Source organism: Callorhinus ursinus, unplaced genomic scaffold (genome assembly GCF_003265705.2).
Source record: "Callorhinus ursinus isolate GAN/ISIS: 27379988/994484 unplaced genomic scaffold, GSC_fseal_2.0 scaffold36, whole genome shotgun sequence".
NCBI lineage: Eukaryota > Metazoa > Chordata > Mammalia > Carnivora > Otariidae > Callorhinus > Callorhinus ursinus.
Genome location: NW_027397098.1, coordinates 14,898,426 through 14,922,506, shown reverse-complemented (window position 1 = coordinate 14,922,506; position 24,081 = coordinate 14,898,426). Strand labels below are relative to the sequence as shown.

Genomic DNA, 24,081 nt, shown 5'->3' with positions numbered 1-24,081 from the left:
GTTCAGCACACATGGGAATGGTTGCCAGAGCCCAAGGCATCAATGACCAACTGGAGAATATCGTCATGTAATAGATGGGGATCATCAGGTGGGTGTCAAGTGGGTATCAGTGGGTTTCAGGTGATTGTCAGGTGGGTGCCAGGTGAGAATCAGGTGGGTGTCAGGTGGGTAACAGGTAGGTAACAGGTGTGTGTCAGGTAGGTGTCAGATGGGTATCAGGTGGGTGTCAGGTGGGTAACAGGTAGGTAATAGGTGGGTGTCAGGTGGGTAACAGGTAGGTAATAGGTGGGTGTCAGATGGGTAACAAGTAGGTAACAGGTGGGGAACAGGTGCGTGTCAGGTAGGTGTCAGATGGGTATTGGGTGGGTGTCAGGTGGGTATTACGGGATGTCAGATGGGCATCAGGTGGGTGTCAGGTGGGAGTCAGGTGGATAGTAGGTAGGTAACAGGTGGGTAACAGGTGCGTGTCAGGTGGCTACTGGCTGTCATGCATGGTCAGCAGCCTGGTCCTCGGTGACCTAAGTTTCCTTTTTGTCAGTTCTCCTTCCAGCATGCCTGTCTTCTGCAGGATGGTCTCTTTCACCATCATGTTCCCTGTGCCCCAAATGAATTTCCCCATCTCAGCCATGCCAGGAGCTATCGATTTTTCTGAAACAATATGATTGAAAGTCTACTTTCTTCATAAACACCTCTCTTCATTGGCGCACTCCCCAGTCTGGAAGTAATATTCACTTGCTTCTGAAAATCTTACAGCAATTTATCTTTAACTTCTCTTTTGGCAGTATCTCTATTTATTTTATACACATTTTATATTTTATTTGTATATGTATTTATATTATGTATATTTTCCTTTTTATGCATATGATATACACATACACATTTATATGTGTTATAAATTTTATATTATATATTTACACTTTATATTATATATGCATTATGGTTATATTGGGTATATTTACATTTATGTCATATATATTTACGGTTTATATTATGTGTATTACATATTTTACTCTGCATCATAGTTTAAGGCCATGAACTTGGAATTAAACTCCATGGACAGGTATCCTGGCTCCCCACAGCGTCTCTGTGGGGCTTTACCTGATATCTCGGACCTCAGTTTTTCTCATAGTCTGGGGATCAATGTATCTTCCATTGCACAGGACTTGCGAGTTTTTTGTGAAGTCTCTCATAGAGGCCAGGGAGGGGGGATATAGCCCTTTTGGGGTTAACTCTTGTCTCCCAAAGACGGTCAACTTCTTGAGGGCAGGCCTGGCATCAACTCCTTTTTGCAGAAAGCTCAGCCTGCGGTACCCACACCGTAAGCCCCTGTGCAGATAGTGACTAGCTCCCAAGGGCCAAAGGCTGGCTGGAACCAGGGGCTCCAGCAGGGAAGGCAGTGTGTCCATCACAAGGACCCCCATCCCAGTCCAGCGTCAGAGCTTGCTGTCTGTGTTGTGGGATATTCCAGATAACTTTCAAAGACATCTTTACGAATGGTTGTTAATGCAATCCTTATAGATTGCAGTTAGGAAGTTCATTTCTAAGAGAAAACTGAGCTACAGAGAAGAAAAACCAATTACCAGGGAGAACTCACTCCCTTCCTGGAGACCCAGGGCTCAGAGGCAAACATGGGTGTCCTTAACGGAGTCCATACCTAAGGTTAGTTTTGCCCCCTGGGGGTCACTGAAAATCAGGCCCACTCTGCCTTCAATTTCGCTTCGCGGGATGTTTTATGTTCCCGGGGCTTGTTCCTCAGCTATTCCTCTCGATGCCCTCCAGAGGCAGAGTCACCCCAGAGAGAGGCCTCTGGGACAACGGAAGAGAAGTGGGTCTTCCTCTCCTCTCTTCGCCTCCTCTCCCGACTCTCTCTCCGGCGATGGACGCGGAGGTGCGGGCCTCTTCTGTCACTGAATGTTGGGATCGGCCACCCCGGGGGCTGGCTGCAGAAGCTGACCCCACCACAAGGCACAGTGGGACCCGCTACTCTGCTGCGGCTTGGAGAAGGCGCCCCAGTGTCACCGTCTGTACCTGGAAATGTCCGGGCGGAGCCGGCAGAGAGGGGGACCGTTCTTAGAGAATGGAGCGCGGCGATGGGCGTGGGGACCCGCCCAGGAGGGTGAGCGAGCAGGCTGCGTCTGGGGCAGATGGTGGATCTGCGGTTCAGGTGGGTTACCCGGAGGCTGGGAGCAGCTCCCTGGGGCGCCCGCGTCTCCTGCAGCCCGTCCTGGTCATTGGGGGGGGGGTGCTGCCACAGAACACCGCATGCCGGGGCTCGATCGAGCAGCTGACATGGACTGCTCCCAGCGCTGGGGGCTGCGCGGACACATGGATTGCAACTACACAAACGGTTAGTTTTCGCCATCAGTGGCTCTGGCCTCTGCAGGTTACAGAGACTCCAAACATTTGGGTAATTTCCAGAGTGGGAAATGACAGGGTAAGACAAGCAGCCATCAGTCAGCACGCGTTCCGAACGTTCCAGGTAAATTGCATTGTGTTTGGGGACTGTGGGACCCAGATGGATCCATCCCAGGTCCCCCCGCGGACTGGCCTTACGGAACGACAACAGTAGCGGAGGTTTCCCTAGGACTGGTGAACACCCGCGGCTTTTCGTCACCATCTCGTCTCAATCTTTGCTCGCGAGTTCTTCCCAGGGGACCTGACCTCCGAGGTTGATAGCTGGGAGGACAGCGGCTGAGCCCGGGGAGTGACCGGGAGCCCCTGTCCAGCACCTTACCGCAAGGGAAACAGAGGATCTCAGGGAGGTACGACAGTGACTGTGATTTGGTTAGCCCTGCCACTATTTCTAGAATGAAAACATGCTTTCGCACAGTTGAGGAGGAAAAATACAAAAACGCAGGCTTTGCAATATTTTGGATCCTGTAGCTGCCATTTATTTGTGCTGTAATTCTGCAAGTGACAACCTTCTGTAAGACTTGGTTCTTTCTCTGCAAATTGGAGTCACCATGCCACTCACCAGCCTCATGGCCTGGTGAGAATCCCACCAGAGGTTCTAGGTTAGTGTCCTCGGTTCCAGCCGTGTCCTCGGTCATCACTGCTATGCAGTTTGGTTTTGAAGGGGTCACAGTTATTTAAAGGGGGAATCACATTTAGAAATTGTTCCTATATATATATTTTTAATTTTATTTATTTGACAGAGAGAGAGAGAGAGAGCATGAGCTGTGGGAGTGGCAGGCAGAGGGAGAAGCAGACTCCCCCCTGAGCAGGGAGCCCGATGCTGGGCTCTATCCCAGGACCCCAGAATCATGACCCAAGCCCAAGGCAGATGTTTAACTGACTGAGCCACCGAGGCGCCCCGAAATTGTTCCTTTAATTGACCCTGGCCAGTGTCTCCCTCCAGACGGTCAGTCTCAGGTGGTGAAGGTAGAAAGCCGTCCTTGTGAGGCAGGTCATCGAGGAAGTGGCACATAATTTGAAGTCCAGGGGAACTTTCAGGACCCAAAGGGCACATGGAACCACCTGAAATCTAGACAGCAGGGTCCACAACTTTCATAGTTTCAGAAAACCGGTTTGCTATAGTCAGCTCAGATTCACTGTATTTTGTATATTTATATATTTAGTTTGCTCAGAACACCTTTGGGGACCTGTACTAATGAACTCAGGATGATTTCTCCCCGGTGGACGGTATGGTCTGGTCCTTGTCTTGGCGTGTCCCCGTTACCTAGGAAGTAGGGGGCACAGTGCCCACCCATAGCTGGTGCCCATGCACCCCTCCTCCCTAGCGGGAGCTAGCAAAAGCAAAAAACACTTAAAATACAAAAATGGGGCTTCGCAGAATACCAGCGTTACTCTATGACGTTATTCAAGAGCGTTTACCTGGTGGTCCTCATGTGTAAGATTTTCCGTGCAAATGCACAGACTGCTTCCATAGTGTGTGTGTGTGTGTGTGTGTGTGTGTGTGTGTGTGTGTGTGTGTGGCGTGAAATGATGTTTCCCAATTATCTCTCTACCCTCTGGCTACTCACAGGGTAACAGCTGCACAGGCTGCAGGGGGCTAGGGGTGGGGAGGAAGGTCCTATGCAAAAATCTCTTTAGATTTTACAACAAGGAAGGAACACGTTGCCTCGCTTTCAAAAAGTCTCCAGCAAGATTATCTCGGGAATCAAATAGATACACATACATTATACGCACACATATAGACATTGGTGTTTATACACATACATGCATATATACTGTAGGAGACCAGAATATAAATAAAATAGGGATTATTTTGAGACCCAGCAAACACAGGAGAAGCTCTGAAAACAGAGTATAAGTGGCCCTTTTGTGAGGTACATTTGCATTTACAAAGGAAATCTCCATTTGTAAGGGTGTCCCCCTCTCTGCACCTGCAGGAGGTACAGGATGTCTAAATCACCAGAGACTCCCATCCTTGGAGGAGGCCCTGACTCCAGCTGCATAACAGCCTCGCCTTGTTTATGGGGTTTCTCCTGGTGACCTCCGTGCACTGACCTCCCCCACTGGGCTCCCCACACTGGCCTCCCTTCCTTTTCAGCTGAAGAGGGTGCTGGAGCCTGAGACTCAGCCACCTCCCCAGAGCTCCTCCTGCATGAGATGTGCATGTTAATAAACTTGTCTGTTTTTAACTTGTTAATCTGTCTTTTGTTACAGTGGCCAGATGAGAACCTAGAAGGACAGAAGATAGTTTCCTCCCTATCAGTGCGTGTGCTCACCCACTCTCTCTCTCTCTCTCTCTCACACACACACACACACACACACACACACGCACACTTCTTTCACACTGAAGGTCAAAGCTAATTTTGATAATGGCAATGGGAATCCTGTTAGGGATCATCTAGGGAAGGCCTGTGGACGTGGGAAACGAGGCTAGTCAAAGGGAAAGAGGCATCTCTTAGCACTTGACACCAAATATGCTTTCTGGAACAGCGGTGGAGTGGCACGTGGAAACCCGTGACAGGTTTTATTAATTTTTTAGCAGCTTGTTGGCGAGGCTTTTTTCACGCGGAGATACGTAGTATGTTCTCTTGATTGCTCGCCTCAAGAGGCAAGAACCTGAAGGAAGCTATTGACTCTAAACTGATCCTCACCTCTTGTTAGACTGTTGTCCCTTTGGCGTTAGTCCTCTTTAATAAACGAGAATGTGATACTAGTTATTGCACCAAACCCCATCGGGTGCATTGTATTTGATTCTAGATTCAAAGGTCACCCAGCCCCTGCTAGTGACGGATTCCGTGAGGACAATCTGTGAGCCTCCCACTATAACACTACAATTTCCTCTGAGTTCTATCATTTGTGCTTTGCTGAAGAAGCATGGCATTTTTTATCTGCTCCTTCTGCCATGCCTCCAGTATCATAGCTAAAACTCAGAATGATGAGAGAGGGAAAAGGGCACAATATTATGGTCAGAGAATTCAGAGGCATATTTTCACGCAATTATTTTTGTAATAGCAGAATAAACCTATTTATATAATGGAGTTATACTAATAAATAGCATATTAAATTTCCTACTGGGAAAATGACTTAGAGGTGATGGGAGCCTCATCTATATAAAAACCAGGCAGAAGAAGCTGTTTCCAGACGGGTTTCCAGGGGAAAAATAATCAGCTCTTCAGATTCTTTCTCTCCTGTCTTTGCGCTCGCTGGCAAGTCCAGCTCTGTGTCTGTGACCTCGTGGGTCCTGGATCACCTCATTTCCACATGTCAGCGGTTCAGAGCGGATCTTCAGAGGCCGCTGGTTACTAATTTAGTCGGGGTCTTTGATTACACGCAGCCCCCACTTGAACCATGCTGTTGTCTGTCCCCTTGCATTAGAGACACTGCGGGGCGGGGCGTGGCAGTCTGGACGACACCTGTTTGCCCTTTCTTGCGCTTAAATTTCTGACTGTGGTTTGTGTGGAGGGAGGAGTCTCCCCTGACGAAAATGGCCCAGTGAAATGCCCCAGGAGGGTGGCCACCTCGCAGGGGTGGGCTGGCCCCCAGGAGCGGCCGCACCCCTTGTTGGTCACGGGTTCTTTGCTGCTGGAATTAGTAAAACGTCCTGCACTTTATTTTTAGTAAACGCAGTTTCAGTTGGGGTGAAGAAAATATACCCTATGAGAATCATGGTATTTTCTCAAACAACCCAATCTAATGCACAGCATGGTGACTCTAGTTAATGATACTGGACGGCGTACTTGAAATTGGCCGAGGGAGTAGACCCTCCATGTTCTCATCACACCAAAACCATAAGAACAGTGACTGTGTGCGGTGAGGGAGGTGTTAATGAGCTGGATTGTGGTGATCATGTCACCGGGAATGCACGTATCAAGCCATCAGGTCGTGAGCCCTACGCATACACAATTTTTAGTTGTCCATTTGGCCTCCATCAAGCTGGAAACAGTAGCAGTGAGTACCCAACATGCAGCCACTGCCAAGTGAGACTCCGAGGATCTGCCATGGAAGGAGGGCCCTCACCTCAGAAACCACTGGAATTTCTGCGCCAGCCAGCTCAGAAACAAGACCCGGATGCTGAGGGCTTCACAAGGACGCGGAAATGAATGTGGACAAGGACTTGGAGGGAAGAGCAGCGGGTGATCTGCCCAGAAGTGCAGCCATCTTCAGCAGAGGCGAGGGGTCTCGGGGTCACCTGGCATGTGGCACTCGGCCCCCACCTCCTGATCCGGAGCAGTCTGGGCCAGGGGAGGCCCCTTCCCTGCACAAGAAAGTGCATAGCCCGGGGAGGTAGTAGGGGAGGAGGTTTGGGCAAGGAGCTGGGCTGGGACCAGAAGGACCCCAGACAGAGGCTCTGCAAACCAGGCGGACAGAATGGCAGACAAGGGGCAGGTCCTTTCTGGCTGAAAACGTCTTTCTTGGGAATCGGAGGCTGAGAGGTGGCAAGAGGGAGTGTGGGGAGTGGGTGAGGAGGGGGCAGCCAGGCGGGAACCCCTCTCTCCGGGAGAGGAGCAGGAGAGAGCCGAGGGCCTCCACGAGGGGACAGGGGCTCTTGTCCCGTCGAACCGTTTCTGCCTGTCTGTGACAAAATGTGGGCAAATAGACCAGGGCTATTGACAAAGAGTGAAGTTCTCCATGCCTCTTGATTAAAGTGCCTTGGATGGCGCAGTGAGAATTGTTAACTTAGAAACAAAACAAAAGAACAAAGACCTCTACAAGACATGAGTGCTTGCATGCACAGTTTTGTTACTCTGTAGCCCAACTGGTAACTCGTGACAGAAGCTGGGTCTTGACAGCTGTGGTCAGGAACAGCAGGATCCTGGGCCTCTGACGCCTCGGTGGCTGTCCCTGCAGGGCTGGGCGAGACTCAGGTGGGAAGAGCTCCGGATAGGTGAGTGATGGCCATTTTCAGCTCTACTGCCCAGCCAGATGGTGCCTGAGCGGAGCAAGATAAAGACTAACCTCGCCCAGTTGGCTCCCAAGGTGCCAACCTGTTGGGCCCCCGGGCTCATGCCTCACATAGGGGCCGGGCAGTGTGGGGGCTGTGGGGCCCTGAGAGGAGCTGACATGGTGTCTCCTGCCAAGCCCCTTGTCTTCCGCTGGGGAGTGGGACCCACGAGGGTGAGGGGATGGACAGCGGGCCCGGGATGACAGCAAGTGGGTGTCCGCGGCCCGGCCTGAGAGCCGGGGGGTGGGGGGCACACAGCAGGAGGAGGAGGAGGAGCAGTGACAACATTTTCCATGTGTCCCCGTGTTTATTTCAGGGGCTCCTGCTAACTGGCTCTCCCCCTCCCCGCAGAGCTGATGAAGAGTCAGCGTGCCTGTGCTCAGGCTCCCGCACCCGCCCAGACTTGACGCTGTAGTTGCCAGCAGGAAGTACTGAGCCTGCGTGACAGTGCCCCCCGAGTCCGGAGTTACCCTCCGCTAAGGAGGGAGGGAGTGATGGAGGAGAGAGGGGGAGGGAAGGAGGGAGGGGGAGGGAGGGGAGGGAGGGGGAGGGAGGGGGAGGAGGGGGGAGCAAGGGAAGGAGTAGCAGGAGCCCCTCCCTCTGCCACATCTACTGCTTTGTCTGCGCCTCGGCTAGCAGTGTCGACAGTGCCTGACAATCCTGTCACCTGCTCTGCATAACCCGGGGTCGCGCTTGAGTACTGGCACCTTCTTCTCGCCGCCCCCGTCAGGTGTTGGGCTGCGCTTGGATGACGCGGGAGGCGAGAAGGAAGGACAAAGCCTGTCTGTTCCGGGCGGAGCCCCGACGGCCCCGGGAAGGACGCGGGCTGGGGCGGCCTGGGGGTCTGAGCTCTCCTCCCACACAGCCCGACGCTCACTCCCAGAGAAGCGCGTCTCTCGGATTTTTTCAGGTCACAGGCGGGATGGAAATGAGCTTCTGCGCGGCTGCTTCCCACATCCGGATTTAATAGACTTTTTTCCACTGATAAAAGACCACTAATGAGTTCATTTTCAAGCTATTAAATGGGCTATAATAGCTAGTTCTACTGATGATTGCCGGAGACCCGCTGGTCACACTGGGTTCTGTCCCGCGTTAACCGTTGACGGCCCTGGCGCTGGCAGGCTGCGGCTGAAGGAGGGGCGCCCGCGGCCGCCTCTGGCTCTGCGCCCGGTCCTGTGTCTGGGAGGCTGGGAGGCGCGCACGCGGGGCGCGCGCAAAACCGCGAAATCGTTCCCCTCCTTATGAGAAGGCTCAGGCCGGCGCGAGCGAACCACGGGGCAACGTTCCCAGCTGCCGCGCGGACTGCCTGCCCTCCGCACACTGTGCTTCCCAAGGCACGTCTGTGGGGTTTTGCTGCCCTCCTGGAAAGGGCCTGGAACAGAGACTTCCTCTGGGTGGGTTCTTCTCTCCTGGCACGCCAGAGCCCACGGGTGTGGCTGGGAGCCACACACGAGGTTGCCTGCGCGCCAGGGCTGTTGGGTGGGAAATGAGCTTGTCCCCCTGTGTCCAGTCATTATAACGCGTGCAATTAGCCAATAGCCTCTCCAGGTGTCTGGCTTAAATACACTTCTCCCGCGTTTAAAGGCAAGTAATTAATAGCAGGGTTGCTCACCGCCTCCGTCTGCCCTTTTCATTCCGAGTGTAACAGGGCTCCTTCAGATTGGCGCCTAATGCATCCGTTTATTATAATTTTGTTTTTAGCTATTTAAGCAAAGGTGCCCGGGGAACTTCAAGCTTGGGCAGCCACCAGCTGAATTGGATTGCTGAATTTTATTATTATTATTATTATTACCGCCTGTTTTCCTTTTTAAAATTGTTTTATTAGGAGGGGCCCAACAGGCCAGAGACGTTAAACTGCACAGTGATAAACTGTAATGTGGGCGATTAATGGCTGTGGGTCACCTCAGGTAGCCTGGCTGGCCTGTGCGGGGGCGGGGAGCAGCGTGGGAGTGGGGGCTCCAGAGCGCTGTGTTGCTTTCATCAATGTCTCTCTGAGCCAGAGCGGGGCGGGGGGGGGGGTCTGTGGGTGCAGGATATACAAAGGGAACCGTAAAGTAAGGCCTCCCTGTATCTAGCACAATTTTTTTCTGCCATCCAAGCTAGGACTGACATGAGTGAATGAATGAATGAATTCACTATTACATCATATCTTCACAGACCTCTTTGTTTCAGTGAGAACAGTAACGGTTCTACATGCATTAAGGGCAGTAGTCCTTAGAGTTTGGGGCCCGGGGCGGGGGGCGGGTTTGAAGAGGAGAGAGCAGGGACTGAGACGCACGCTCCCTCTGTCCACCCCTGGGCTGGCTGATTCTTGCCAGTCCTTCAAGTTTGCTCTCCTGGTTTCATTCACAGCCTCCCGGCAACCCCTCTGGGCCCACACTCTGTAGCCGCTCTCTCCAACACCATGCTCTCTCCCTGCTCACGGGGCTCACGTGGCACCAGCTGATGAAATAGATTCCCACGTGTCCCCCTGTCCCATACCACAAGTGGCTCCCAGGCGTGGCCAGAAACGCTCTCCATCTTCCTCCCTTCCCTACACCCAGTGCGGTGCCGGGCTTTTCACATTCAGGATACATCTTTCCAAAGAAGGGAAGGAGGGTGCTGCTTTTCTGGGTCAAGCAAGCTGAGAGAAGGGTCAAAACATCTATAAAACAGGAGTAGGTTACTTGAGGTCGAGAGCTACTCTTGGTTCTGGTCAACTGGGCCTGTGGGGCTGGTCAAGGAGCAACCCTTTCGGAGGGGTGAAGCCTCGGTTCCCAGAGACCCCCCTGTCTTCTGGTATCTGCTGGACCAGGTCATGCCTGGAGCACCGTGAGGTCACGAGCTCTTCCTCTGTATGTCCTAGTAACAAGGTCCCTCAACATAGTGCATGCTCACCCACTGGTGGGCGTTTTCTCCAGTCTTGTAGTAAAGATTCAAGGATAAAACCAACCAAACAGCAGCTATGATAAAGCCATGCAGGAGTCCTTCACCATGAAGCCACTGCCATGACCAGGGACACAGCCACACACACACCCACGTTCCCATGACCCTCAAGGATGCCTCCCATCACTTCATGACTATTATCTCATGGTGTGAACATACAGCAAAAGATCTACTCTCCTAGCAAATTGCAAGTGCACAACACAACATTAGTTAACTTTTTAAATATTTATTTATTTATTTTAGAGAGAGAGAGAGAGAAAGAGCACCTGCGTGCATGAAGGAGCTCAAGTGGGGGGAGGGGCAGAGGGAGAGAGAGAGAGAATCTCAAGCAGACTCCATTCTGAGCTCAGAGCCCAACGAGAGGCTGGATCCCACAACGTGAGATCACAACCTGAGCCGAAATCAAGAGTCAGATGATTAACCGACTGCACCCCCAGACGCCCTGACCCAGTATTACTAATTAGTCATTGTGCTTCACATTGGGTTCCAGGGACTCACCCATCTCCGCACTGAGAGTTTGTGCCATTGGACCAACACCTCATTATTTCTGCACCCCAACCCCTGGCCACCACCATCCCAATCTCTGTTTCTGTGAGCGGGACTATTTTATATCCATATGTCCGTGGGATCGTGCGGTCTTTGTCTTCCTGTGACTTCTTTCACTCGGTGTAAGGCCCTCAAGCTTCATCCTGGTTGGGCACGTGGCAGGATTTCCTTGTCTTTTTATTGCTGAGTAATATTCCATTGTGTGTATACACTGCATTTTCTTTATCCACTCATCCATCCATGGACACCTGGGTTGTTTCTGTGTTATTGTAGATGATGCTTCAGTGAACATGGGGGTGCAGGTACCTTTTCAAGGTACTGATTTATTTATTTATTTTTTAAATTTTTATTGTTATGTTAATCACCATATATTACATCATTAGTTTTTGATGTAGTGTTCCATGATTCATTGTTTGTGCATAACACCCAGTGCTCCACGCAGAACGTGCCCTCTTTAATACCCATCACCAGGCTAACCCATCCCCCCACCCTCCTCCCCTCTAGAACCCTCAGTTTGTTTTTCAGAGTCCATTGTCTCTCATGGTTCGTCTCCCCCTCTGACTTACTCCCCTTCATTCTTCCCCTCCTGCTATCTTCTTCTTTTTTTTTTCTTAACATATATTGCATTATTTGTTTCAGAGGTACAGACCTGTGATTCAACAGCCTTGCACAATTCACAGCGCTCACCATAGCATATACCCTCCCCAATGTCTATCACCCAGCCACCCCATCCCTCCCACCCCCCACCACTCCAGCAACCCTCAGTTCGTTTCCTGAGATTAAGAATTCCTCATATCAGTGAGGTCATATGATACATGTTCAAGGTACTGATTTAAATCCCTTTGATATATACTCATAAATTGGGATTATATGGTTTCATGGGTACATACTTATCCCCAGACTCACTGTATTGTATGCATTAAACGTGCACAGCTTTCATGTGTTAAAAAATAAGGTGTATCTTTGTTTATTTGTAAAGCTGTAAGTTCTCAAACCTACCAGAGAAACACCAGGTACAGGAGGGATGGGGAAGGGCAGCCTTTGTCCAGGAAAGCCTGAGAGAAGGCACACCTCACACCCTGCTGGTTCTCACTAAGTCCATTTCCCAGGCCCAGATAAAACGACCTCATGTTAAAAGTAGCTGATCTTTCCTTTTCTCTTTGGACCTTCAGAGTGCTGAAGGCCCATAAATCAGAGGCACTCCCAGCCGCTGCTAAAATCTGTACTACTTGGCTCCTCTTTCAATGTACTCTCAGAACAAATAATTTAAGATGCTAGACAGTAGTGGGGGGTGGTGGAAATTCACTCCTATTTCTTTGGAAATCACCTGTCTCGATGATATTCTCTTTCCAATAATTGATTTTCTCCCCTTGCAGGCTCACTAATCAAGACCTAATGACCTGAGCTCCCCATTGCCCTGTACAGCAATCCAACGGGGTCCTTGCAGGGTAAGAACTTTGCTTCCTTCCATGACTCTACCACTCCTGTCCCACGTGCACCCCAGTTCTCCTCCTCTGTCCTTGGAAACAAGACTGTCCTTGTGTGACATCCTAAGACAGGAATATGACACGCGCATTAGGCTGAAGGAGAGAAAAAAAAATAATTTTGCCTTTGGTGTAATTTCAGCCCAGATACAGGATTCATTCCAGACGACCTTAGCTCAAGGTGACTTGATATATTTTCCTGGCAAGAGATTTTTTTTGTATCTCTCTTATCCACTCTTTTTCTTCTGGGAGAAATCCTTGCACAGGTTAAAAAAATTAATTATTTTACGAATAAATAAATAAAGAAGACGTCATCCTGGAAACGCCAGGCCTGCCGTCACCGCACACCTGGGCTCTTCCCTCTGTTGGGGTCGTTTTCCTTTTTCACTCTGCTGAGCGATGCCTATCTCCCAACATCACAAGAAATTCAGAAGGGTCACACCTTAAAGGGTGACAAAGTCTGTCGAGATTCCTCAAACCTAAGCTGTCGAAACTGGAATGGTCTTTCCAGGGCTTACCCCAATCACTCTGTCCCTCCTCAGGGACAAGTGGGGGCCTTTCTCTTAGGGAATTTCCATCTGCTCATTCAGCTTTGCACACTATTGTCTGCGGCTCCCCTCGCAGGCTAGGTTCCAGGAGGTGGGCTCTGAGACGGGGATCTGCATGTCCGCGGGTCTCAGGAAAGCTCTGAGGTCCAAGGGTTGAGATCACGAAGGAAGCAGGAGCAGGGAGTGGAGGGCCTCCCCCAAGGAGCCACAGAGTCCCGAAGGGTCCCCGTGCTTCTGCACCACCCCTCCTCCGTCCTCAGGTAAGGCAACGCTCTATGAAGCTGGAGTTGCTAGCTGTCAACCCTTCTGGGAGCTGGGGGCATGCTGAGGTGTTTGACCAGCAGAACGACCACTGGTCAAAACCCGTAAAAAAGTAGAAGGTGCTCATTACGTTTTGTTGACTTTAAGACAGTGCTAGGGATTGTTCGCTAACGATCACCACCCATCAGGGTTGTATGCCTCCACAACTCTGAGGTGGTACCGTTCCCGTCTTCGTGTACAGAGGAGAACGTTGGAACGGACGGATGTTAATAACTGGTCCACATCAGGAGCCAATACTGCAGCGGGTTGGTGTGAACTTAGAGATTATACTGTGAACCGCTAGATGATCCTGCCTGACGCTTTGCGCTTAGACCAGAGGTCAGTCAGCACACCGTGGCCCTTGGCTCAATCCAGCTGGCAGCCTGTCTGTTTTGTTTTGGTTTGAGTGTGTGCATGCGTGTGTGTGTGTGTGATTTGCATATTTATTTTATCACCCATAAGCTAACAATGTTTTTTTTTTTTTTTACATTTTTAAGTGGTTGCATTAAAAAGTACCTGCATAATATCCTGATTTTGCCTCTTAACCTGCAAAGCCTAAACTATATACTCTCTGGCTTTGAGGAAAAGCTCGCTGAACACTTTTAAACTACCAGGTTATAGTGACTGGTAGCCAAAAGACATCATGTACTAAGGGAAAGGAGTGTCTGAAGTTTTGGTGGGGCCACTGGTAACGAGCTGTGGGCAGGCTAACACTCAGTCAGTGTTGGGATGTTGGAGTTCATCTGTCTCAGCCACGTGGAGCCAACGGCTTTCAGCAAATCTAGAATTACCATCTGTACGGGGCTGAGTGGACAGCTCATTGAGATGTATATGCCAGAGATAAAAATGACTTATAATTTCACAACAAAACTTGAAAGTCAGCTGCAACCTCGCTCGGGAGCAAGCTGTTTGGAAGTTCAAGGAACACAAGGCAGCCGCCCAAAACAAAAGGGACTTTTAAGGCTGGTGTTCATTCTAACGAATCCTGGTCTGAGTTCTCCATGAACACTTGGGTGCATGCAGGTTTACGTGCTGTCATCTTGTTCCTCCACGAGGTGAAGTCGGATGGGCGCTTATCTTTCGGCCTTCAAAGGTAGAGTTGAGGAGACACGTTCCTTATTAGCTGGTTTCCGCCATTTGATGATGAGAACAGGATGCCTCCGTGTACCAACCTCACAGCGAGATAAGCTGTGCCCTCTTGTGCCCGAGCACAGCAAGCCAGCGGTTAACCACGCTCGGGGCTCGGGCGGATTCAAGTAGTTTATTTCTCCGGGCTTACAAATTTGATTACTACAGAGTACAAAGCTATTAAAAGTATGACCTTTCTATTTTTCACACCTTGGCAAAAAGCCAGATAATAACTTTGACTTGGTTAGTACAATAGAGTGCTTATTCAGATGGAAATAAAATGACTTTTCTTTACTGGAAATTATACCTTCAAGTCTAAATGTCCATCATCGATGCAGCACACAGACAGACACGTTAATTCAGGCCTGAAAGCAGCCCAAGCTGCTGATGGAGAACCTTTCCACTGTCTCGAGGGGGAAAATGTATATTTTTGTACAGATGTCACCAGCTTAAAGTTGTAAAAGGTAAAACTATTGTTTCAGGACAAGAAAAATATAAAAAGGTGATTATACTATATTACCAGAATATCAAAATGTGGCTTTATTGCAGCCTTAAGAGCAAAATAATATTTTCTCCTTACACCACCATCTCCTCCTTGGGACTTTACACCAAGCAAAGCAAATACGTTTGGATACACCCATCCAGGTTTTATTTTGAACATTATAAAATTTTAAAAAAGCAGATTTTATTTTCCTAAATACTGGATCAATTTTTGAAAGTTAGTAAAACCTGGAAGTGTTGCTATTAGGGCTTACAGTGAGTGAAAAGGTTATTGGGATTTGTTGTCTAGGGTTAGTAGGTTAAGAAAATAAGTTCCTTAATGTGCATCTGCAGGGAGAAAATGTGTCTATTTCAGGATTTGTGGAAGAATTGTATACAAATACCCTTTTGCTTTGGGGTGCAGGCAAATACCGGGTCTCTAGGGTTTCCTTCACTGCGAGAAACCGTGTAGTAGAACCTTGGTATTGGTCCTGTTAGACTCCATCTACCGAGATGGGTATGTGGCAGATTGGTAGAGAACAACAAAAAAGTACTTTTTCCAAGGCCTGATATTTCCTTTTTATATTTTTCTATTGGAAAATGGTGCAAACTTGAAAGGGCGAAAGGAGGAAGCAGGAGAGAATTCTGGAAGGAATTGGAAGGCACACCATGCCCTCCAAGGCTCCTCTGGGCGTGCTCTGTCCATGGATGTGCCCTCCCCTCCTGCAGTGCTCTGCTTGTCAGCTGCATGTGTGGACTCGGAATGCCTGCCCTTTGCTAGGCCCTGTATCACCTCCAACTGTGGAGGCATCGTTCAGACCCAGGACTCACTGGTCATCACTCAACTGCTCTTCCCTTGGAGGTGTGACTGAATGGATACTGGGGGCCAGAGGTTTGTGCCGTCTCAGAACGGGGGAGTATGGATGGTGCACGTGGCTCTTCTCACTGGTACACCTCACCTAGAGGGGTTTTTCCTAACTCCACACCCTTGCGTGGGGTGGATCCAAAATGTTAGTGACCAACGGAGTCTACCTCTGCCAGAGAGCATGGCTAAGGTTTCTTTAAATAGGAGGCTAAGACGTTTTCAACTCCTCAGCCCCTAGATATTTGTCAGAGAAGAGGTCATTGTCCTGAGGGCCAGAACCCACCTATGTGGAAATCGGGGTGCTCCCATCCACAGGGCACTGATGGTGGGAACACACAGAATTCACCAGCATTCCCATGTCCATTGCATCTGTCATTGGGAACCTGTGGCCCCCAGTAAGGTCAGACCACCAAGGGCGGAATCCCGTGGGAGTGATGATTCAGGCCACCCCACATGTTACAGTTAAAGTCTCCCCAGCTGAGGGGCTGGCAACGTGTAGGGGAAATTTTACAAATCTGGCAGCAGGAGAAAACAAGAAGTACACATTTAGAATTTGTAATCTGCTTCAGAACTGAAGACCGTGGCAGCTATATTTTAAGCTGATTAATTATACCTTTCCCCCATTTTTCTTATCACCCTACAGGAAAGACATTGATGGTGGCTTACATTTCAATAGAGGACCGCAGTGGGAGTGTAAAATCATCATTCAAAAATACCTCTGCCGATGGTACTCTGTGTTTCTCTTGTGTTGAAAACTTGAATGTTTCATCCAGGAAACAACAACAAACTAATGAGCGTGGAAAGAAATGAACAGTGCTGGGGCTCTCCACCTGCCCGTCCAGATGCCATCTCCACTGGTCGCCCTCTGCTCTGCATCCTGGCAAGCTGACCGCTGAGGGTGGCCTCACTTCTGGGTTCTGCTGGCTTCAGGCAATCAGCATTAGCGGGCTTATTTCAGGGGACAGTGTGGGGACTTCCTCATTGGCCTTTGTTCGGCCCTTGCTTTGTTCCTCCTTCTGAGATCCTGGCTTCCTCCTGGATGGCTCTTCTCCCTTGACAATAGAGCCCCTGAGTTCAGATAATACTACCTCCCTTCCCCTGAAACATGGCTCCCATCTATTACACGTTCTGGGAAGTTCACCATCCCTGTCAGGCCCCTGAACATTTACATTTCCTTATTTATCTCTTAGAGGATACCCTATTTCCTGCTCAAACAGGTATGCCTAACTTCTAGTCTTTGTTCTAACATGTGCCTATAGGCCAATCATATAATTGCTCTGTAAATTTGAAGAAAAATGGACTTATGTCTGAGCTGTTTTTAAATTTAAGATCTCATGATTCTAACTTTATTTAAAAAATATCCATCACCATTAGTATCACCCCCTTATTGACATTCAACAACTAGAAATTATAATCAGTGGATTATAACATTTATTGTTTATCAAGTATTTAAATTGTCATCTAGTGGCAACAAACTTAAGAGAATGAGAAAATTCTATTGATCCTGAAAACTCAGATTCTTATAGGAAATGCTAATATAGTCAATCATAGAAAAAAATTGCCATCATTTTTCTTTTTTTAACAAAAGATTTTATTTATTTATTTATTTGAGAGAGAGAGAGAGTCTGTGTGGGGGGAGGGACAGAGGGAGAGGGAGAAGCAGACTCCCTGCTGATCAGGGAGCCCCATGTGGGGCTTGATCCCAGGACCCTGAGATCATGACCTGAGCTGAAGGCAGACGCTCAACCAACTGAGCCACCTAGGCACCTTGTCATCATTTTTTCAAAGTAATTTTTACCTCTAACAAGTCAATTTTTCTAGGTATCAATGCCACTAAGTTTTAAAATTAGGTCACAAGTAATGTCACCTACCAAGGCTGAGGCAGTTGGTGATTAACAGTTGTTCAATGAATTAAGTAAACAGGGTAAGGGCTTTGTTTCAGTAGAGAGTACATTGCATCAGGTCTAATAATACCAACAAAAAGTTAAAACCACTAAAAATAAACAGTAGGCAGGACTCCTGGCCATGGCCAGTTTAGGGGATAATCAAATCCTCTCGTCAAAAAGCAGCTCTAAAACTGTTTGCCCCCCACACCCTGCTGCTGGTGGAGGTTCTTCCAGGGTAGGACAAGCTGTGAAGACCTGGAGCCTCTTGATTGTACTCAGTGCCTCAGTTGATTTAGAACAATGGATGACATAAAATAGACAGCAAAAGAATTAAAGTAGTACATTCAATCATTCAAAGAGAGATCTGAGAAACAAAAAAAGCAGGAGACACAGGGAAAATAGTAAAATAGCATAGGTAAATCCAGCCATATCAATAATTGCACTAAATATACATGGTCAAACCACCCAAATAAAAAGGCAGAGATAATTAGCGCAGATAAATAAGGATTTAAATATAAGCTGCTACAAGATACACGGCATAGAGTCAAATAAATTAAAAGAAAAAAGAATGAAAAAATACATACCATGCAAACAGTAGCCCTAAGAGAGCTACATTTGCTATATTAGTAATTGATAGAACAATTCAGTGGAAAATTAAAAGTATGTAGAAGACTTAAACAATGGTATAAACCAACTCAACCTAATTGACAAATATAGACATTCTGTGTAATAACTGTGAGTTCACATTATTTTCAAGTACAAATGGAACATGTGATAGAATAGACAGTATGGTAGGCTATAAAACAGATTTCAATAAATTTAATAGGACTGAAACCATCTGGCCACAACAGAATAGAAATCAGTGAGAGAAAAAAATCTGGAAAATCCCCAAATAATTCGAAGTTAAACAATGCACATCTGGATAACCCATGGATCAAAGAAGAAATTACAAGGGAAATTGGAAAATACTTTTAAGTGAATGAAAACAAAAGTATCAAATATTAAAATTTCTGGAATGCAGCTAAGACAGTACTTAGACGTCAATTAATAGTTTTAAAACACTTCTATCAGAAAAGAAGAAAGTTCTCAAATCAGTAAGCCAAACTGCCAGCTAAAGAAAATAGAAAAAGCAGAGCAAAATAAAGTAACACAGAATAAAGATTAGAGCAGAAATCAGTGAAATAGAAAGTGAACAAAAATCAAACAAAATGACAAGTCTTTAGACAGACTGATCAAGGAAAAAAAGACAAAAATCCTCAAATTACTGAAATCTGGAATGGAAGAAGGGACATTAACACCAATGTACAGAAATTAAAAGGATCATAAGCATCTTTATCCCTCAAAATAAGACAACTTAGATGAAATGGGGTAATTCCTGGAAATGCACACATTGCCAAAGTGACTAAACAAGGAAGAGAAAACCTGAATAGATGTATAAAAAGTAACAAAATTAAACTAATAATTAAAAAGATCTTTCCACAAAGAAAAGTCGAGGTTCAGATGGTATCACTAGTGAATCTATTAAATATTTAAAGAAGAAAAAATTATCATTTTCCACAAAGGCTTTTGGAATATCAAGGAGGAAGAAGCAACTATTACCTCACTCAATAGTTCCAATGTTTACAGATGCTAAGTACAGAGATATGACAAGAAAGAAAACTATAGACCAACATCCCCCATGAGTATGGATGTAAAAGCTATAAACAAAATATTATCAAACTGAATCCTGCACCATATAAAAAGGGTATATATATTAAGACCAGGTGAGATTTATACTTGTATTGCAAAGTTGGCTTAAAATATGAACATCAATTAATATAATGCATCATGCTAATCAAATAAAGGTCAAAAACTGATCATCACAATAAATGTAGAAAAAAAGTATTTGGCAAAATCCAATACTCATTCATGAGAAAACCTCTCAGCAACAATGAGCAGAACAGAACTTTGACAATTTGAAAAAGAACATATATGAAACCCACAACTAATGTCATAGTTTATCATAAATGATTGAATGCTTCTCATAAGGGCAAGAACAAGGAAAGAATGTCCACTTTCTCATTATATTCAACACTAAATTCAACATTATATTGCTGGGTCTAGTTAATGTGATAAGCACAAAGAAACAAACAAACAAAAAACAACCAAACCAACTAACTAATAAATAAATCAAGGCATCCAGCATGGAAAGAAAGAAATCAAACTCTTTTATTTGCAGATGGCAGCATTGTCTATGTGGAAACATAATGGAATTGATGGAAAAAAATACTAGAATAAGTGATTTTAGCAAAATTACAGGATACAGGATTAATATAGACACATCAATTGTGTTTTTATATGCTACTAACAATCTGTCTATAAGAGCAACAAAAAATAAATAATTAGGAATAAATTTAACAAAAGGGCAAGACTTATATGCTGGAAGCTACAAAACATTGCTGAGGGAAATTAAAGGATATCTAAGTAAATAAAGAGACATTTCATGCTTATGGATTAAAAGACTCAATAATGTCAAGATAGCAATTTTTCCCAAATTGGTGTACAGATTTCAGTGCAATCCCTCTCAAATCCCAGAACACTTTTTTTTTTGTAGAAAATTACAAGTTGATCCTAAAACGTATTTGGAAATAAAAAGGACCTAATAGCCAAAATGATTTTGCAAAATAAGAAAAAGTTGGAAAACTTACACTGACTGATTTCAAATTTACTATAAAGGCACAGTAATCTATACTAATTGGACAGTATTGAGTGTTCAGAAATAAATACTTACATTTATGGGGAACTAATTTTTACAAACGTGCCAAGACCATTCAAAAGGGAAAGGACAGTCTTTTCAACAATCATATGATTACATGCAAAAGAAATGTACTGAGACCCTTACCTCACACTATACACAAATATCAACTCAAGATGGATCATAGACCTAAAGATAATAGCTAAAAAATTAAAATTTCTAGAAGGAAACTTAGTAAAAAAATCTTCATTACTTTGAACCTGGCAAATAATTCTTAGATACAACACAAAAGTACTATCCTTAAAAGGAAAAACTTAAAATTAGACGTCATCAAAATTTGAAACTTTCAAGTTTCAAAAAACACCATTAAGGAAATGAAAAGATAAGCTTCAAATTGAGAGAAAATATTTTGATTTTTGATATCATATTTGGTAAAGGATATTACCCAGAATATATAAAGAATCTTACAACCAAATAATAAGACAAAATCCAATAAAAAAATGAGTCAAATTTTGAGTAGTGATTCCCCCAAAGATGACACACAGACAACAAGCAAGAACATGAAAAGATGCTTAATGTCATCAGTCATTAGGGAAATGCAAATAAAATCATAATAAGATAGAACTACTCTCCCAGTAGACTAACTCTGATTAAAAAAGACAGAAGACACCAAGTATTGGATAGAAGATGGAGATACTGGAAATCTCACGCATTTCTGTTGGGAATCTAAAAAATGTACAGCTACTTTGGAAAATGGTTTGGTAGTTTCTGAATAGTTAAATATATTCTTGGCACAGAGCACAGGAATGCCACAGCTAGGAATCTGCCAAGGGGGATGAACACACATGGCTGTATCGAGACATGAAAGGGAATGTCTGCGGAGGCACTGTTCCTTATAGATGAGAACTGGGGTCAACAAGAATGTCCATCAGCTTTGAGGGATAAACAAAAGGGGGTGTATCTGTACCATGAAACACTATGCAGCTAGTAAAAGGGGTGAACTTCTGATAGGCGCTACAGCATGCTGAGTGAAAGCCGGTAGACGTAAAACACTGCATACACCTGATTCTGTTTATACGAAATGTCCAGAAGAGGCAAATAGTGACAGAAAGTGGATTAGTGGTTGCTTAGGGCTGAGGGCGGGAATGGGGATTGACTGTAAATGGGCATGAAGGAACTTTCTGGCTTGGTGTCTGTGTTCTACAATTGGGTGGTGATGGTTGTTCAACTGGACGCATTTCCTAAAATAGTTGTACATCCCACATGGGTGAATCTCAGTGGTATGCAAGCTACATCTCAGCTACCCTTCAACACAGCAAGTGCAATCTACCGTGGTTTGTATTGTACCACTCGCATGCCACTTCTTCTGTTTTACTCGAGCAAGAATATCAACAGTGTTATTTTGGGAACATTTTTGTTACAAAACCAGATTGCGCATAGCCCACTTGAGCCTATGTTTTTGTTACTAACCATGGGATTCCATTCTTGGCACCAAATCCCACCCCCTCCTCAGACTTCTCTCCTTGCATTGCTCCTGCGGAGTGTGTGGTTTCTGCCTGGAGGCTGCAGCCTGCACTGTTTCACCCTCATGGCCTTCTCTGTCGTTAAGGAACAAGAAATTTTAGCGGAGATTTCCGGCTTTGTGGATGGGTTTCGTGTCTCCTTGAATAGATTGGAAGCTCAAGGGCAGAACTGGGGCCTTAAGCCTCTTTGATCCTTAAGGGTACCCAGCATGCGGGGAAGACACGTCCTAACACCAGCTGGTATTTACAGAGCATAGTAGATGAACAATGGCATCTACTCCTCCAACAACACTATTGTCCACTCATCCTACTCAGGATGCAAATGAAGGACAGCAAGGAGAATGGTTTGCCAGCAGTAACTCAGCTAGTCGAAGATGGATTCAGGATAAGAACCCGGACAGCCTCCAACTGTAACCACTAAAGGCCATTTCGGATTCTCCCCACCCTTTCTGATGGAACTACAGGCACCACTTGCTTTTCCGCAGGTGATTTGAATCACACCAACCATATGCATTATCGTGCCACCCTGCCCTTCCGTCTACAAATGCAGGCGGGGCAGTCCTGGAACTGGTAGTTTTCCAGACGGTGCTGACGATTCTCCGTGCGGCAAAGCACACACAGCGGTGAAGTCTTTAATCACAGACCAAGTGAATCTTTGCGAGGTTATGACAATTCTCTACCTTGGAAAATAATGTTGATTGATATGTTTTTAAGAGACTGACATATGTAACTCTTTATTAAAAAATTATTAAATAAATCCTTGAAATAAAAAGGCAGTCATGTAATTAATAGTTACACACTGCCTGACAGCATAATTATTCATTACCAATATGCAGGAACAAAATGACTTCTAATTTCATCTTCAGAGTCTGCAAAGGTAAGAAAGTACTTTAAAAGGAAGTAAACTATGAAGAGAAGCCAGCTTTTGTAAGTGCTTGAGCTTTTTCCTGACTTGGAATATAAAATCTAAAGGTTAAATGACAGGTGATGTCATGCTCTATGTATTTAAGGAGAGGCAAGTGACTAATTAAAGACATGTATACCTCAATAAAAAGAACATAAAAAATATACATGGAGAGAGGTTTCCAGCACTTTATTCCCACTGTTGATATTTTTTTTTTTCTGAGCCCTCTGGAAAAATGTGAATTTATCTGTAGCTGTTCAGAATTGGCAAAATGCCTCCGTACATTATTCAGAATTAATGATGACTCCTGAGATCTGAATCCCGAGAGACGTTTTCCTAGCTTGTTTTCTGTGATACAAAAACAAGTCTGGCATTAAGACAGCAGGGTTTACGGACTTAACTCAGGTGCTGGGTCGAGTGGTTGCACTGAGGCCTAGGTCAACTCAGGTGCTGGGTCGAGTGGTTGCACTGAGGCCTAGGTCAACTCAGGTGCTGGGTTGAGTGGTTGCACTGAGGCCTAGGTCAACACTTTATCCTCATTTGGGGGAAAATACCCTTCTCCATGAGTAGCTAGGATACCGGCGGTCAGTATAACATCCAGACCAAATGACCCATCACCCTGGCAGCGTAGGGCTTGGCCAGCAGGAACCACCTTGCAGGGACTTAGGTCTGGGCCTCGGGCCATGGGTCGGCTTGATGCAGCCGTGGGCATGTCTTGCTGAGGAAATAGGACTCGGGAGGGCTGGCTCTGTGTGCTAAGATTACGTTGTGGGGCCATGGACTGGCATGGGTTGGGGGCCCCACTTGCCTCTTTAAGAATCAGGGAACTATGAAGAGTTTTGAAGCCTAGGCAAATTGTCATTTAGCAAGACTAAGCTGGAGGCAAGATATGGGGTTGGGAAACGCTGACTTCCAACATGACTCCACACCTGGTCTGCTGTCTTCAGCCTGTCTTGACTTTCAGGTGTGACCTCCTCTCCTGCCTGCTTGCCCTTCCTCCTCCACCTGGGGCTGGCTGCACAGATAGGAGTCAGGCCATCATCGAGGCCGACCAACTTCAACTCAAAACTGCCCATCGCTCCTGGTATTTTGTGGCCAGACCTAGGCTTAACAGGAAAGAACAACCTACGTGGTCTGCTAGGGCCATAGGGAAGGTGGGTGGGGTGGCCAGACCTCCCTCGCTGTGACCAATTAAACGTATTCACAAGGTAGCCTCTGTATTCTGAACCGGCCCAACCTCACATCCCGGCTAACGGGCTTCAAGCGTCTGCTCTGCGGACTTATCTGTTCTCATTCATCGAAGTCCGCGGCATGCCTCCTCCTAATGACTTCCTCTCCCTGTCGTGGCCTGCCTCCCCTCTTTGCCCACTGGTGCCTGGGTCCCCCCATGCCCTCCCGAGC

The 24,081-nt window shown here is 46.5% G+C and overlaps 1 protein-coding gene and 1 long non-coding RNA gene across 4 annotated transcripts in view; both read right to left on the bottom strand.

Moving 5' to 3' along the window:
* The window catches only part of ADARB2 (adenosine deaminase RNA specific B2 (inactive)), a 412,902-nt gene that overhangs the window by 292,870 nt on the left and 95,951 nt on the right, over nucleotides 1-24,081 (bottom strand). The gene's annotated exons all lie outside the window — the stretch shown is intronic.
* Nucleotides 7,123-8,515, bottom strand: LOC112810123 (uncharacterized). Of its 2 annotated transcripts, none has more exons than XR_003204760.2 (2): nucleotides 8,025-8,515; nucleotides 7,123-7,345 (listed from the first exon to the last, which is right to left on the bottom strand). It is a non-coding gene; the product is annotated as an uncharacterized lncRNA (long non-coding RNA). The 2 variants fall into 2 exon arrangements; XR_012374556.1 differs by having other exon boundaries at nucleotides 8,065-8,515.